Source organism: Haemaphysalis longicornis, unplaced genomic scaffold (assembly GCF_048455015.1).
Source record: "Haemaphysalis longicornis isolate Haplotype H1 unplaced genomic scaffold, Haemaphysalis longicornis Haplotype H1 scaffold_3, whole genome shotgun sequence".
In the NCBI taxonomy this organism is placed as follows: domain Eukaryota; kingdom Metazoa; phylum Arthropoda; class Arachnida; order Ixodida; family Ixodidae; genus Haemaphysalis; species Haemaphysalis longicornis.
In genome coordinates, this window is record NW_027526335.1 from 56,723,119 (window position 1) to 56,737,160 (window position 14,042).

The 14,042-nt window shown below is 46.6% G+C and overlaps 1 protein-coding gene across 1 annotated transcript in view; it reads left to right on the plus strand.

Moving 5' to 3' along the window:
- The window catches only part of LOC144174474 (corticotropin-releasing factor receptor 2-like), a 309,774-nt gene that overhangs the window by 194,064 nt on the left and 101,668 nt on the right, over window positions 1–14,042 (plus strand). The window lies entirely within an intron of this gene.

Consider the following 14,042-nt stretch of genomic DNA (forward strand, 5'->3'; position numbering starts at 1 on the left):
TGCTGACCGGGATTCGCCTTGGGAGGATGCCCGAGGTTGTTATGAGCTGCAGAAAATTGGGTGTAGGCGTCATGGAAGGAGGGCTGCAATATAGTCTCTTGTTTTACGTTTCTTTTTTTTTTTAGGCAGGCTTCTTCCCCTGGCCGAATCTTTTCTCAGATGATGCCATGATCACTGACCTAACGGAATTCATTTTCTGGAGTACTCACTAGGTTTATGCTTGCCGGCTGTCGCACAAGGCCGAGCTGGCGCTGGGCTTTTTTAACTTCCTAAAATTTCAAGGTAAGAAACCAATATTTACTAATGCGCCTTGACCAAAGCCCGCAAAGATGCTCGCATCAGCCGAGAAAAAAAGGGGGGGAGGGGCCTGTATGGTGCGAGAACTTTCGGTACACCAAAATGTTCGCAATGACTTCCCATGTCTGAAAGTGTCACAGGACATGAAACAAGAATTACTTTGCAGAATATCTGCGCCTACTTTCACTGCAGAGGCCTTGGTGAACGTCAGGTTGTTCTATGTTTGTCTAAGCCTGAATTGCGTGAATAAAAAATGGTGTGGGCCAGAACAAAAATCTAGCCGGGGTTGCGGGGGCCGGAGCGCAATATGCAAACATAGAATTACCAGACGACCTTTGAAAAAAACTACAAAAAGAATCCCGTGCCATCTCCAATAATGTGAAATCTGGGGAGGGGCGAAGCATGCAGTGTAAAAGGGCATTCTTGGCACCTTGGCGCTTTTGCCCATGGATGTGAAACCGTTAGGGGGGGGGGGGGTACAGGTATACAGGCTTGCTGTAAGTCCCGTGTCTTTGGAGCACGAGGCGTTCTAGCACGAGGCGTTGGAAAACGAGTGCCCCGGTGTTCTATTACCGTGACTACATCGACGATGACATGAGACGTCGACAGCCCTAACCAATAAGGGGCTTCGCCCCTAAAAGCAACAAATTTCGTAACGTCCCTGCATCTGCCTGTTTCGGCTCAGTTCCAAAAAGTTGGGACATTAAACTTGGGTACAGATGTATGCACATCTTTGATACATCACTTCGACATCAAAAGTACCTATAGATGTCAGTGCTGGCAAAGGTAGTTAAAATCTGTGCTAATAGAAGAAACCCTAAAAATAAAAGAACGGGCAGATATTTCGTTAAATCTACTAATGTAGAAACACGCTTACCCCGCTTCTCGTCATTTCGATTTTTTTTTTTTTTTTTTGCTGAGAGTATCCAAATGTATCTATTTCTCCTTGTTATAAACAAAACCAAAGAAAATGGCGTTTCTGTCTCGTCTTTTGCAATAAATGTAAGCCTTCCTCAGATAGCCAGGCATTGTCCTCGTGCAAAGACCCCGACAGAAAGACATCGCCAAATAGACCTGTCAGCCCTCTTGGAAATTAACCTTTCCCCGATATCACCTCATTTAAGTTTCGTGAGCAGGCCCTGCGAAGAGCTCCACTCCCAGCAGGCAACTGCTTTTTTTTCTCTCCCCTTCCTCTTCCCCCGCGCGAGGTGTTGGACCTCTCCCGACTATAAATGCGTTCATTCATATTGAATCTCTCCCACAGCTATTCTGGGCAACTTTTTGTTTCGTTTGGTTGTAAGTTATTGTGATTGGGATTGTTATTTATTATTGCTACTTGGGTAAAGTTATTGTTTCTTTTTTTTTTTTTTACCATACACCTACATCTCAATTATTGTGCGGTTTAGCGCACCGAACCAACACCCGGGCTATGAGACGCACCGTAGTGGTGGCCTCCAGGTTAATTTTGGCCAGCGGGGATCTTTAAAGGGCGCCGAAATCTCGACTGGCGTTCTTTCTTTACGGGACCATCAGAAAATGCAGGGAGCTCAGACTAACGCGTAAGACTTGAATGTAGTGAAGCTGTAGGCAACCTTCACGACCATCACGACGGTTTAGGTCCACGATTGCCGCCAATTTGCTTCTTCGCTGCCGTAACGACCTTTACTCCAACTTTGTTGCTATTACGGCTAAGAAGAAGCAAATTTGCTGCAATCGACGACGCGGGGAGGGGGTCTTATTCCACGAACGAACGAACGGAACGCGCCCACTCTAACAAGGTGCCGCAGGTGCAACGTGTACACTATCCCATGCTTTGGCTCGAGCAGATGGCGTGATTCCTCTCCCCACAGTCGCGACCGTGTGAGTCAGCCATTTGACTCTGGTATTTTGGTAATACTTTGGTATTATTTTAGTTTGACTTTGGTATTAGCTCACGGTCGTTGCAGAGTGGGTAAGGCGACGGACTCTGCCAAACCGATTCTGACGTCCTGGCCGTTGTAAGGAGAGAGAGAGAGAGAGAGAGAGAGAGAGAGAGAGAGAGAGAGAGAGAGAGAGAGAGAGAGAGAGAGAGACTTCATTTGAGCCCCATGGGGCCAGTCTGGGTGGCGGGTGACCGGCGGTGGTAACCGGCCGGTGACCATTGCAGCTCGCTGGATGATCTTATCCTGGACCTTACGGTCCGAGCTGCACAACGCCTTCGCCCAGGGCTCTCCGTCTGTGAAAGGGGGGAATGGGTTTTGGGGGCACTGCCGCATGCAGTGGTCTTGGGTATCGAGGGGCCCGCAGTCGGGGCACAAAGGGGTGGGGTACAAGGAAGGGTAGATAAGGTGAAGTCGATATCGGCAGGGGTGTGCATGTGTCTTCTGGGTGAGTCGCCATAGGCGTTCCTCTGTAACTCCAAGTCTCACGTTTTATGTGTGGTTTCCTTACTTTTCTCGTTCCGAGCAAGTTGGCTGGGTTTTGTTTTTATTGCGATAGTATGCCCGTTGGCATAAATACTACGTCACAGGCATAGATTAACCCCCGTTTCGCAAAGAAACGTAAAGAGGGAGCGTGATGGGGTACCCAAATCCACCGATGAAGGTCAGGTGGTCTGCCAGGGTGGAGGCCTGTGCCTCGGAGGTGTCTTGTTCTCGCCGCTTTCAATGAAGGGCACGTCCACAGCAAATGTTCAGTGTCCGCATCTTCGGCAAGAGCCGTGCAAGAGGGGCAGTTTTGTGCAAACGGGGCATGGTAACGTGGTGGCCACTCCCAGGTAACAGCGATAGAGAGGACCGCACCAACATGAAGTCTTCGCAGCAAGACCTCCTCCCAGCGAGCGAGTCTGCTAGGGAGGTCCGTTCCACACGGTGGAAGTAGAGCTCGTGTGGCGCGACTAAGATCTTCTTCCCTTTGGAAAAACTGTCCTGGGGTATGTAGTGTCAGTAAAGGCAATGGTCGTGGAACAAATGCATTGTGGCAGGCACCATCCGCCGCAATGTGAGCGGGAAGCGTATTTCGCCGGACCCACGAGAGCCGCAGAGGGCAGGGGTACGTATCCAGTATGTCATGAATGTCCCTCGAGATAGCCGAGTTGTTATTCACTCGACGTAAATCACGCATAGCCGCCGTGAAGTATGTATAAATTTGTAAAGTAGTACCTCCAGGGGCTTGATGAAGAGCAGCAGTTAGTGCTTGCAAGCCGTCCCGGATGGCCGTAAGCTCGGCCAGCATAAACGGCAGGGTGCGGCGTGTTTCCTAGGAGCACGTTTGACACGACTCTGGTTGGGAAGGACATTGCAATGTTTAGGTCACCACGTCGCCTTGGCCCCAGCGTCCGCAAATGCCTGCACCCCTGTTGGTTGGAGCCATAACAAGAATGGCACGTAAGGGGCAGGGGGATTCGCCGAGTCTGATTGCGGTTTCATTGTTGAAGAAGCTGATGATTTCAAACTAAGGGAAAATACGAGCAAGTGTTGCCACGATACGGCGAACGCTGGAGTTTTTTTTTTTTTTTTTTCTTGGGTGAGGTGTGGGGGGGGGGGGGGGCAGCTTTGGCCAAGCTCCTTAAGTTGGTAGGTAATTGGGTATGCTTGGCTTGAAGGACGTGCGCTCGTTTCTTTTTTTTTTCGGCGTGAGGGACGCACTAACGAATACTCTATGGCGTGAGTTTCTCGTTCCGAGCAAGTGTTGCCCCGACACGGCGAACTTTGCACAGTTTTTTTGTGGTGAATGTTGGCCAATCTCCCTAAGTGGGTATCCTTAGCTTGACGAACGTGCACTCGAGGCACACAGGCGCGAGCGCTCGGCATGCATTTTCTTGGTGTTTTAAACTGCAGGCACCACAAACAAACGATTTGCTCAACAGCTTCGCTGTTAAAAGCAACCACCGGGGACCACGTCCTTGGGCTCAGCAGCCCAGCGCCATACCCACTGAGATACCACAGCAGGCAAAGAGCTACATTTACAGTAATACGAAGATTAAACGCCCTAACTTCACGAATTGTACATTTGTGTGTAGATACAAGGAGTTAAAAGGTTGGTTCCTTTTGGCGAAATTTGCGCTTTTGTTTGTTTTTCGGATTTTTTTTTTGTCTCAATCACACAGAGGCGGGGAATTAGTCTCTTACAGTTTTCTTTGTGCATTTGTATTTTTTTTTACTTCTTAGATTGTGCGGCAAATAGTCCACATTAGCACTGTTGTAAAAATATAATGTGTTAATAACGACAATTATGTGTTTTCTGGCAGAAACAAGGCTTTACAAGGTTTGTGCTCATGGTTGCTCAAAAAAAAAAAAACGCTTCAGCGCTTAAAACGAAAACGTATACTTTCTACACTATCCTACATAGACAGCTTTAAAAAACACGTATCTTTGTAGAGCATACCTGTAGGCTGCAATTACCAAAAATTAGGAGGAATACACACAAATTTTTAGGTTACGTTGGTGCGTTAGAGTTTCTTGGAAGAAGGAATGAAAGACACCACAAACCACCATAAATATTGCACTTTTCGGTTCGGTTGGCGTTGAACTGCTGCTATAGCACACGGCAGAATTCAGTCCATTCCGTCCTATAACTTTTAGCATATATGGATGAAGTCATTTTGTGCCAAAACTCACTAGAAGTGAACGTTGCTCGTTCAACAGGCACAGCTAAAAATCGCTAGAACAAAAACGTAAACGCGCCTAGCTTCACATATAAAAGTAACTACGTGAATTGTACGCGCTCTTCGAAGTAGGTGATGTGATAAGGAATAATTTCGTTGCCAATAAATATTAGGAGTACACGAATTTCTCGAGTAACGTGCAGTCAGAACCTCGACGCCCCGCGCCATAAGTATAACTAAAATGAATTACCAAGTCTCGTGGCTGCGTGAAATCGGCAGTATCTTGCTTTTATGTTACGTCTGAACGTATAAAACATGGCTACACGTTTCACTAGGACATATCAACGCTTTAATTGTTATAACAAAATATGTATGACCCCTGCTCATCTTTCTAGGTTACTTTCAATACATTCGCTTTCAAGACAATCGAAAACCTACGTTTTCTACTATCAAGCACTGCAAAGTCAAAGTGCTTTCGCTTAGCCTGACTGATCATGTTAATGCAGATCTGAGAACTATACGTCCACCTCCTGATTTCAACAGAAATCACTATGTCGCACTGCGGCCTGATATTGTTTTCATTCGACGCCACTGCATGTTTAAACTAAGTACCGTCATGTTTTCTTCGTATTCTGAGTTTAAACCCCATCTTTTCCTAAAAACCTTAAATTCTCGAGCGCGTCTACGGTAAAAATGTTTGCTGGCTCTCGTTCTGTGGTTCGCCCATGCATTGAACGTAACTTTTCAAGCTGTGGCGGTACTTCAAAGTTTCTGCCATAGCTGAAATTGAACAGTTTAAGAAAATCGTTAGCACTGCGATCCCTTTTATATAGACTAAACACGTGTGCAACAATTTTTTCCTGGCTCTACCTATTTCGCATGCGTTCATTTTTTCGTAGCTTCACTGCAGCAAGCCACGTCCAAGGAAAGATATCAGGAGTCTCGAGGCCGCCAGTGCGGGGGATGCTTCAGGCATAATAATGACATATCGAATGGCGGCGTTGTGGTTCAATCAGGAATGACTAAAGTAGCCTAAAATAGCCGCTCACTCCGGTCTTACGTTGGACGGTTCCGTAATCTCTATGACTGAGGTGCGACGAGAGGAACATTGCCTGCGAGGCGGTCCTTTGTTGTCGCTGCGTCATCCGTGGAACCCGTCCATCGACCGTGCCGACTTTCCGCGAACTAGCGGTAGCGGTGAAGCTCGGTCAAGCGTACCATGGCAGCACCTGTGGCAGCGCGCGGTAGCCCAGGTCGATTATTCCATTCCATCACTCCTTTGTCGCAACATTACCAGGAACATGCCAGTGGCGGGTGATCGGGATGAACCAGAGCGCACTGCATTCCAGGAGTCCGCGCGGTTAGTCACGCTACAGGGCAGGTAGCACCTGCAACGCTGGCCCGCCTTCGCGTGCAACCTACGTTCCCATTTCCGGAACACCAAAAACTTCCCGATTCACGGGAAAACACATTTCTATCACAATCGCTGCACCGCAGTTATCTGCAAGATTTCGGATAAGCCGGCCATCGGTGTTTAAGGTTCAGATGTCCTGCTTTGCTCTGGGTTTCAATTCTTCACGCCTCTTTTATAATTCGAAAGCACCAAAGGCCCGTCGGGCAAAAAAAGCTGGCGTCGGCATTTTCGAGCGTACGGCGTCTGGAGCCGCGCATGCATTACCGGGGGCTGCGACAATATCGTACGTGGGATTTCATTTCAGGGATACCGCTGCCCCCCCCCCCCCCCTTTAAGGAGTACTGACACGAAATTTCAAAGCTGAGATAACTATGTAAAATGCTTCTTTTTTATCAGGAGATATCTCCCAGCAAGTTTCAACAGCAACCGTTCGGCGGAACATATTTTAAATCCGTTTTAATCTTCGCCCGCCCTTGAAAGCCCAGAGCGGGCCAGCATGACATCATCTGCTACTTGCCCCAAACTGCCGACGTCGGGGCTCCCGGGACGAAACCGGCGCGCTGGCAGTGGTTGGCCGGCGCTGCTCCGGCATGTGTACACGTCATGGTTTTGGGACTGACGTCATGCTCCCGGGAGCGTGGGGATGGTGAAGACCTCGGCCGGTCTGGGCGCGCGCGCGTCCAGAGCGGCAGCGGTACGGCAAGAATGGTGACGTCACGTGATACCTCCTGTCATGGCGGCGGCTCGGCGTTAGTTTTGTCGAAACCGAAACTGACACGAAAAAACGACGCCATAAATGAATGTTTCCGCTGCGCTCGACCGTTTAATACGTCATTCTATGATTAGTGGGCTGGTAGGCACGCATAGCAGCGAAAAAAACGTAACACGAAAATTTCGTTTCAGTACTCCTTCAACCCCAAGAAAGGAAGAGGAAGCCGACATCCACTTCTTTCTGTTGTGCTGTATCACCTGGCGTACCGCAAGCACACAGCCTCTTGCAGCGATGGGGCCTCCGTTTGGAGCACACACTAGGCCCCGTATTCGTTAGCTTCTGGAGTTTATTCGAGTGGCGAACCTCTTTGTATCTACCTGATGATTTCTCTTCTTGTCCTAGACGTCAAACCACAGCCTTTCTTTGTCGCTTGCAGCGAAATACACGGCAAGAAATGCCATCTTGCTGCACTAGAAAGCACACCACTCGTAACCAATCCTTGAATAAAGTTTCACGCCTGCACGCTCAAGTATTTCTGACTCACATTTACGTTTTCCCTAGCTCCTTCCTCGCTTTTATCTTTGCGCCTCGCAAGTTGTAGTTACAATAGTGAGCCTCTATTTTTGCGCAAGTCGACTCGGCCCCACGTCCGCCCCGTGGACCGAACATACCTTAGAAAAGTAAGAATAGCGTGCTGTTTAGCAACACTACTTGTTCTGAGAAAACGGAACAAAGTAACGTAAACATTTTTCGGAGTTTTCACCTAATGAAATAATTTTTTCCTTGGATTGCCGATACCAATATGTGTCTATTTTCGCAGGGTCTATGAACACTAAAACTCTTGGTTCTTTTATCATTTGGCCTGAACACACACTGTCATTCAACATTACACGCGAATCGTATCGTGAGAAGAAAATAGCGCATGGAACAGTTTTCTTGAATAGAACGGAAATATTATTTATCCCTTGACTGCCGATGAGCTGCTGCCTGCAAGATTAATAGAATTTGCATGCAAATGACAGGAAAAACTCAGTCATCTCGAAAAAGGGCTGACACCGCTTTGTAATAATCTGTTCGCCTCACCGCAGTCTCTGAAACAAATTTTATACGGACACTTGATTGATTGATTGATTGATTGATTGATTGATTGATTGATTGATTGATTGATTGATTGATTGATTGATTGATTGATTGATTGATTGAGTGATTGATTGATGGACTGACTGACTGACTGACTGACTGACTGACTGACTGACTGACTGACTGACTGACTGACTGATTGATTGATTGATTGATATAAAATAAACGGCACTAGTACTCGATTTATTTTCATCCCTCTTTTATCTCTGCAACGCCCCCGCTTGCCCCCGCTTGGTGGAGGCCCCTTCAGTAGAAGTTTGTCCCCTAGCTGAGCTTCATTCTGTCGGGGATTTCTTGACTGCGCCCCCCTGCGCGAGATTACGAATTCATTCGCAATAACAGCCGGAAGCCGTCGAGTGGGTTTTGTAGCCCATCGACCCAAGTCAGAACATGTCCTATTCAGTCGGCTTTGTGGATTAAGAAACCACGCCAATGTATCACATCTCTCGGCCTCCTGCGAAGGCACAAAGCATTCACATCTCAACAACGGCGTAGGCGCGGAGGCTGGATTCGGACAGAGTAATCAAGGTGAGACCTGGCGAGGCAAGCTATAGTTCAGGAGACGATATTTTTTCCAGGGTTTAATCAGCGAGCATAGATGTTTCGGCATGAATGAATGTCAGATTGCTAGGATTACGGAACATTTGAGTAACGACACAATTCCCCGTCTTCTGATTGGTATCATAACTCATGAGGGATTCGGCTCAGCGAACGGGAACCCGCTATACCCCCTTCGTACTTTGCAATGGGCACTCCAGAGACAGCTACAATAGCATCAAAGAATGTCGTTTTGCTTAGTCGCATTGATGAAGTTTACCAGCTTTATTTCTTTCCCACCCCCTGTTTTGCAATATACACATGTGTCTTAAAACTATTGCTAAGGGCATCGAGGATTTGTGTGAATCAGTAACTGGCGGCAACGAAAACGCCTTTACGGTGGACACTTGAGACCGTAAACAAGGTGGAAAAACAGATTCCCGGTACATAATATATCTTTCTTTCAAGAAACCATGAAAATTCAATTTTAATCACTCCAGCATATGTATGCTATCCTGGCCACCGAATACAAACGCCTGCAAATATTTTACATAAGACGAGAAATCATATTTACTTATTGATTGATTGATTGATTGATTGACTGACTGACTTACTGCTTGGGTGCTTTGAAGGCGAAAGCCTGGAAGGCTATTCTGACGGGTACCTTTTAAATCACGTCCGTCCGTCTACACAGCAGCCACGCTATTTTGCTGTCTTGATCCCTCTTAATCTATGGTGGTCTACTTAATAGCGCCTTATTCGATTTTATTCCACCCCAATCCATCTTAACAAATATTAATTCATCTCAACCCCCCTTCATAATTATTGCCATAAATCACCAAGCAATGATTCGTATACTTCGCATTATCTTTTATTGAGTGTCCTTATTCATGGATTGGAATGCATCAGGCAAGCTTTATCAGCTGTCAGCTCCGGTTGGGAAGGTTTATATTGCTCCACAAGTGGCTGCCTTTGACTTTACCTGCTATCGGAATTTCTTTTCTTCCACTCCTAGATGGGGCATTCGAATTCGCGCAGCCAAATAAAATCTTTAACTCACATAGAGGCGTCACAACACAAATTCTTACTATTTCATTTCCTTTTTTTTGAATTAAAGCACGCCACCAATGGTGTCTGTTGACTATCATCAGTGGCAGCAGAGCTGTCCCTCTAGATTTTTAAATATCGCCATTAACATTTTTGTGTCCTATGGTGATCGTTACAAAGACGAGCTATAGGCAAGAACTAACAAAATCTGGTGGAATAGCGTCTCGTGCCGTTCGGTAGCTGATATGTAACACTTTGAAGTGCGCACGCAACCAATTTATTAGGGAAACTTCGAATGCCACGCACCATCGCAATTCTATTGCTAGAGACTGTCGTCAGCCCCTCTCTGATCTCTTATAAAGCCATTCTGAAACAATTTAAAAACTTTAACCCTTGTGGGAAGAGGGGGGGGGGGGGGGGAGGCTCATTTCTACTCGTATTTTGTCCCGTCTTTAGAGCTCCCGATTCAACTGAACAAAAGGGTTACTCTCCGTGGCCCTGAGTTTGGGAAGTGGACCAAATTATTTCCCTAGATTTCGTATTTTTCGGACGTTAAATTCAGAGGAGCGCACGACGCACATCCTCCAAGACTTACGTTGGCGGCCCCACCAGCTTCTGTGTCAGCCTTATTTTCTTTTTCTAATAATCTTACCGCTCTTCGAGCCACCCGGCCTGAATTTGATACCCCGGATTCGAGTCAAACCTTCTCTGTTTCAGATTTTATTGCTTATCGAACACTTTTTTTCTTTCCGTACTGAATCTACCTCGCCTTACCTTTGCTACTTGCACAAATAAATTGGACTCTAGTCTTCACTTTCCAGTAAAATCGAAAGGCTACGCATCCTACTCACAAGAAAACGTCCAACTGAGTTTGCGATGTCTTGGGCACTTCAAAACTTGAGCGCGGTGGATCTGTCATCCTACGAAGCACAAAATATCTTTACTGTCCTTCGTATTAAGCGTACCGTAGCAGCGAGTTGCGAGGAAAGACAAAAAAGACGTAGTAAAAGAACGTGTATTTGATACGACGCTTTCGCTCGCTTCTTTGCCGTTTACAGTTTTCCGATACAATTCCTGTCCGATTCCTGTTCGTTTCCAAGGACAGGGTTCTTTTATTTTTTCGTTTTGAGACGTTTCGATAATCGATTAAGCACTGCTTTTTTTCGTAGGGACGGCTGTATGCTTGCACAGTGCAGCAGTCGGGGTGGTGGAGAGGGCGGGAGGGGGGGGGGGGGGGCGGCGGAAGGGTTGTGTCTTGAGCTGTCCACGGCGTCGGGGCGCTGAGTGAGCTCACGCGAGATTTGGGTAGGGCGCAGTTCCGAAGGGGCGGAGTGATTGAGAAGGCGCTCCGCTTGGTGAACACGGAGTAAGTGTGCGCTTCCGCACTTCCCCTTTCCCTTCACCATTACCCGTTCTATTCCTTCCTTCCTGCTTGATTACGGATTGCCAACAAGTGCTCCTCACGTTGGCGGGTGGTTGAGGAGACGTGCCAGACGCGAAGCATATTAGCGATCGCCAGCAAAATTTCTGGCAGCGATTTCGCGCAGGTGATTTCGGCTTACGGAAACAGTACAGGTGAAAAAAAAACTGTGGTTGATTCCTCTGTCATAGGAATCAGTAAAACACGAAAGTGAAATGGGCAGCGAAATCTATAGCTGAGTGTGATTTGCGGGTCAGCGGCTGTCTTGTGGGTGTGCTTGGCTAGCGACGTCCTGCTGACGGGTCGCTTTGGCGAAGATTTAGTGGCGTCATTTCCGTGACGGATATGACGTCAGTGAATAACGTACTCTTTAGTACTAAAGGTTGCTTCCCCGCAACAAGACCCTGTGTGCAGGGGTGCACCCTTTACAGGCCGCTTTCTTAGTTGTACAGGCATCACTTCCGTAATGGATATGACGTCAGCGAAATCTTCGTGCATCCGGGAATAAAACGCTTTCGTGTTAAAAACAAATTGATCGCGTGTCGGCTCATTTCCACTACAAATGCCGTGAAAAGACAATATGCCGCCCCTGCCACGTAAAGGCCTCCCTCCTCTCTCAAGCCCACCTCTCACGCTCCTCCCAGGATAAACACGGCGGATGTTCCCTCAAGCCAATTCAATTTTCACGCGCTCACCTTCTTGCGTGCCATTGAACCATTCGTTACTGCAGGACTTGTTGAAATGCCGCCGCGAGCGAATGGCCATGAGTCTAGCCCGGCGCGAGCGCTTGTATTTTTCGGTCAAAACCTTGTTTACAACGACGTCAGACATCAGGTCACGATCTTTCATTCTGGGATGTTATGTTTAGGCTTCAACGTTAGAAGTTACATTCAGGTTGAGCCTTTCGTCATTCGAATCAAAGTTAAACTCTCTGTAGGTCGACTGGCGGGTAGCGGCTGACAATGTTGTACCTCGAAGCGAGATGTTAGGCCTAACGTAGGGCCGTCGCATACCTTGTACTGCGCATCAACCTTTGCGCAAGCGTGTTATAAACTGCAAACGAGAGAGGCTTTCTGCATCCGTGAAGTAGAATTTTCTACATCTGTTGATTTATGCCAACAGCGCTTTTGTACTCAAGACATTTCTTCGACAAGTGTCTACAATAGAGGCATCTGCAAAAATATCCCACGCGAAAGGTTGGGCATATTCGGGCAATACATAAGTGCGCAACCAAGGCTAGTGGCGCGCTCTTAATTAAAAGTGCTCGTCATCTAATGGACTACGTTTAATTACTGCAGGCCACATCCAGCCTACTGCTTTTTGATGCCGCATTTTAGACTGTGCAGCGCGAGATAATAATCAAGCGGGTGACACGCTCATGACGGCGGACTGTGAAAAGTTCGTTGGCGCCGGTTTTAGAACTACTAACAAACACCACATGTAGGCGCAGAAACTTTCTGAAAAGAGGAGGCACAGTGCCCGGCACAAGAAGCTAGACGCAAAAAGCCGTTCTGCATAGAAATTAATGAGAAGCGCAAGAAGTGTAGTCTTACATACTTGTCTGTTTAGCAACGGGTCGGCGGCCGTGCAGGCTTCAAAATTAAGAGCATTGATGCAGACGGTTGCTTCTAAGGCCATGTTCAGACTACCGCTGTAAAAGCCGTATCGTGGTCTATGAACGTCAGAAAAAAAGAAAAACGCCGTGTCACGCAGTTCGGTTGGCTGAGACGTAAAGTGACGTCGTTCTTGTAGGCAAAGCGCGAGGCAGACACAGGACGAGAGAAGAGATGGGACGAGGATGAGCCCTACAAGAATGCATCACCGACAAGCCCAACTTTCCACTCTCGTTGTTCTTAAATTTATTACGTCGGTTGCGGCAACTCTGAACCCGGCCTTATTGAGCTACTTCAAAACACATTACATTACGAGTTTCCGCCAGCAACATTCAATAATCATGAACTATATCATCGTGAACACAACGTTATCAATGCCTTTAAAGGCTGTTTCAAAATGTTGCCTTTTTTGTTCTGAACACCAACGTTACATAGTGACGCTCACACTTGTTCTAGAGATCATTGCGGAAATTAACTACTGTTGATCATACTGTACAGACTCAATTTGAGATTCCCTGGTAATCGTTCTCTTCATGTTTCATTACCATGGCGCGGGAGCGCCTGGTTATATTATTCTGTGTTTCAAGCTGAGCGCCTGTTTGCTCCTTCAGTCGTATGCCGCGCGGAGCAATCGTGTTTTATAGGAGCAGGGTGTAACCTTTTACTCGTAAACGTAGACTGTTCTTGTTTGATCGACAACCCTCTCAATGTACTTGCGTGCTTCTAGGAAGGAGTGGCTTCCCAGATAAAGACGCGCATAGCGAACGCCGCGAAATTTGATTCGCCGACAATCGTCTGTGAACGTCACACTTTGATCACTGCCCCTTTGGCATTAGTATTTACACTTACTTTCTTTTTCGAGGAGGAAATATTGCTCTAATGAACTTGACTTCGTAGAAGGGCGTTGAGGGGTTCTGTGCTGCACTGCAGTATACATTATTTACCTCTTTCTTTGCCTATTTTTTATTACCGAGGTATGGTTTGAATCTCTCGCATACCCCCCATGCAATGTGGATGGGTTTGCTGCGCAAGTGTACTTAATGTAATGTTGACCTTTCGGTTGTCTTCCAGATGCTCACTGTCATTTAATCAATTTCATAAAATATACCCTCTGTAATGCCCTACGGGCCCTGAGGGTATTCTAATAAATAAAAATAAATAAATAAATAAATAAATAAATAAATAAATAAATAAATAAATAAATAAATAAATAAATAAATAAATAAATAAAAATAAATAAAAAATAAAGTAAATAAATAAATGAATAAATAAATAAA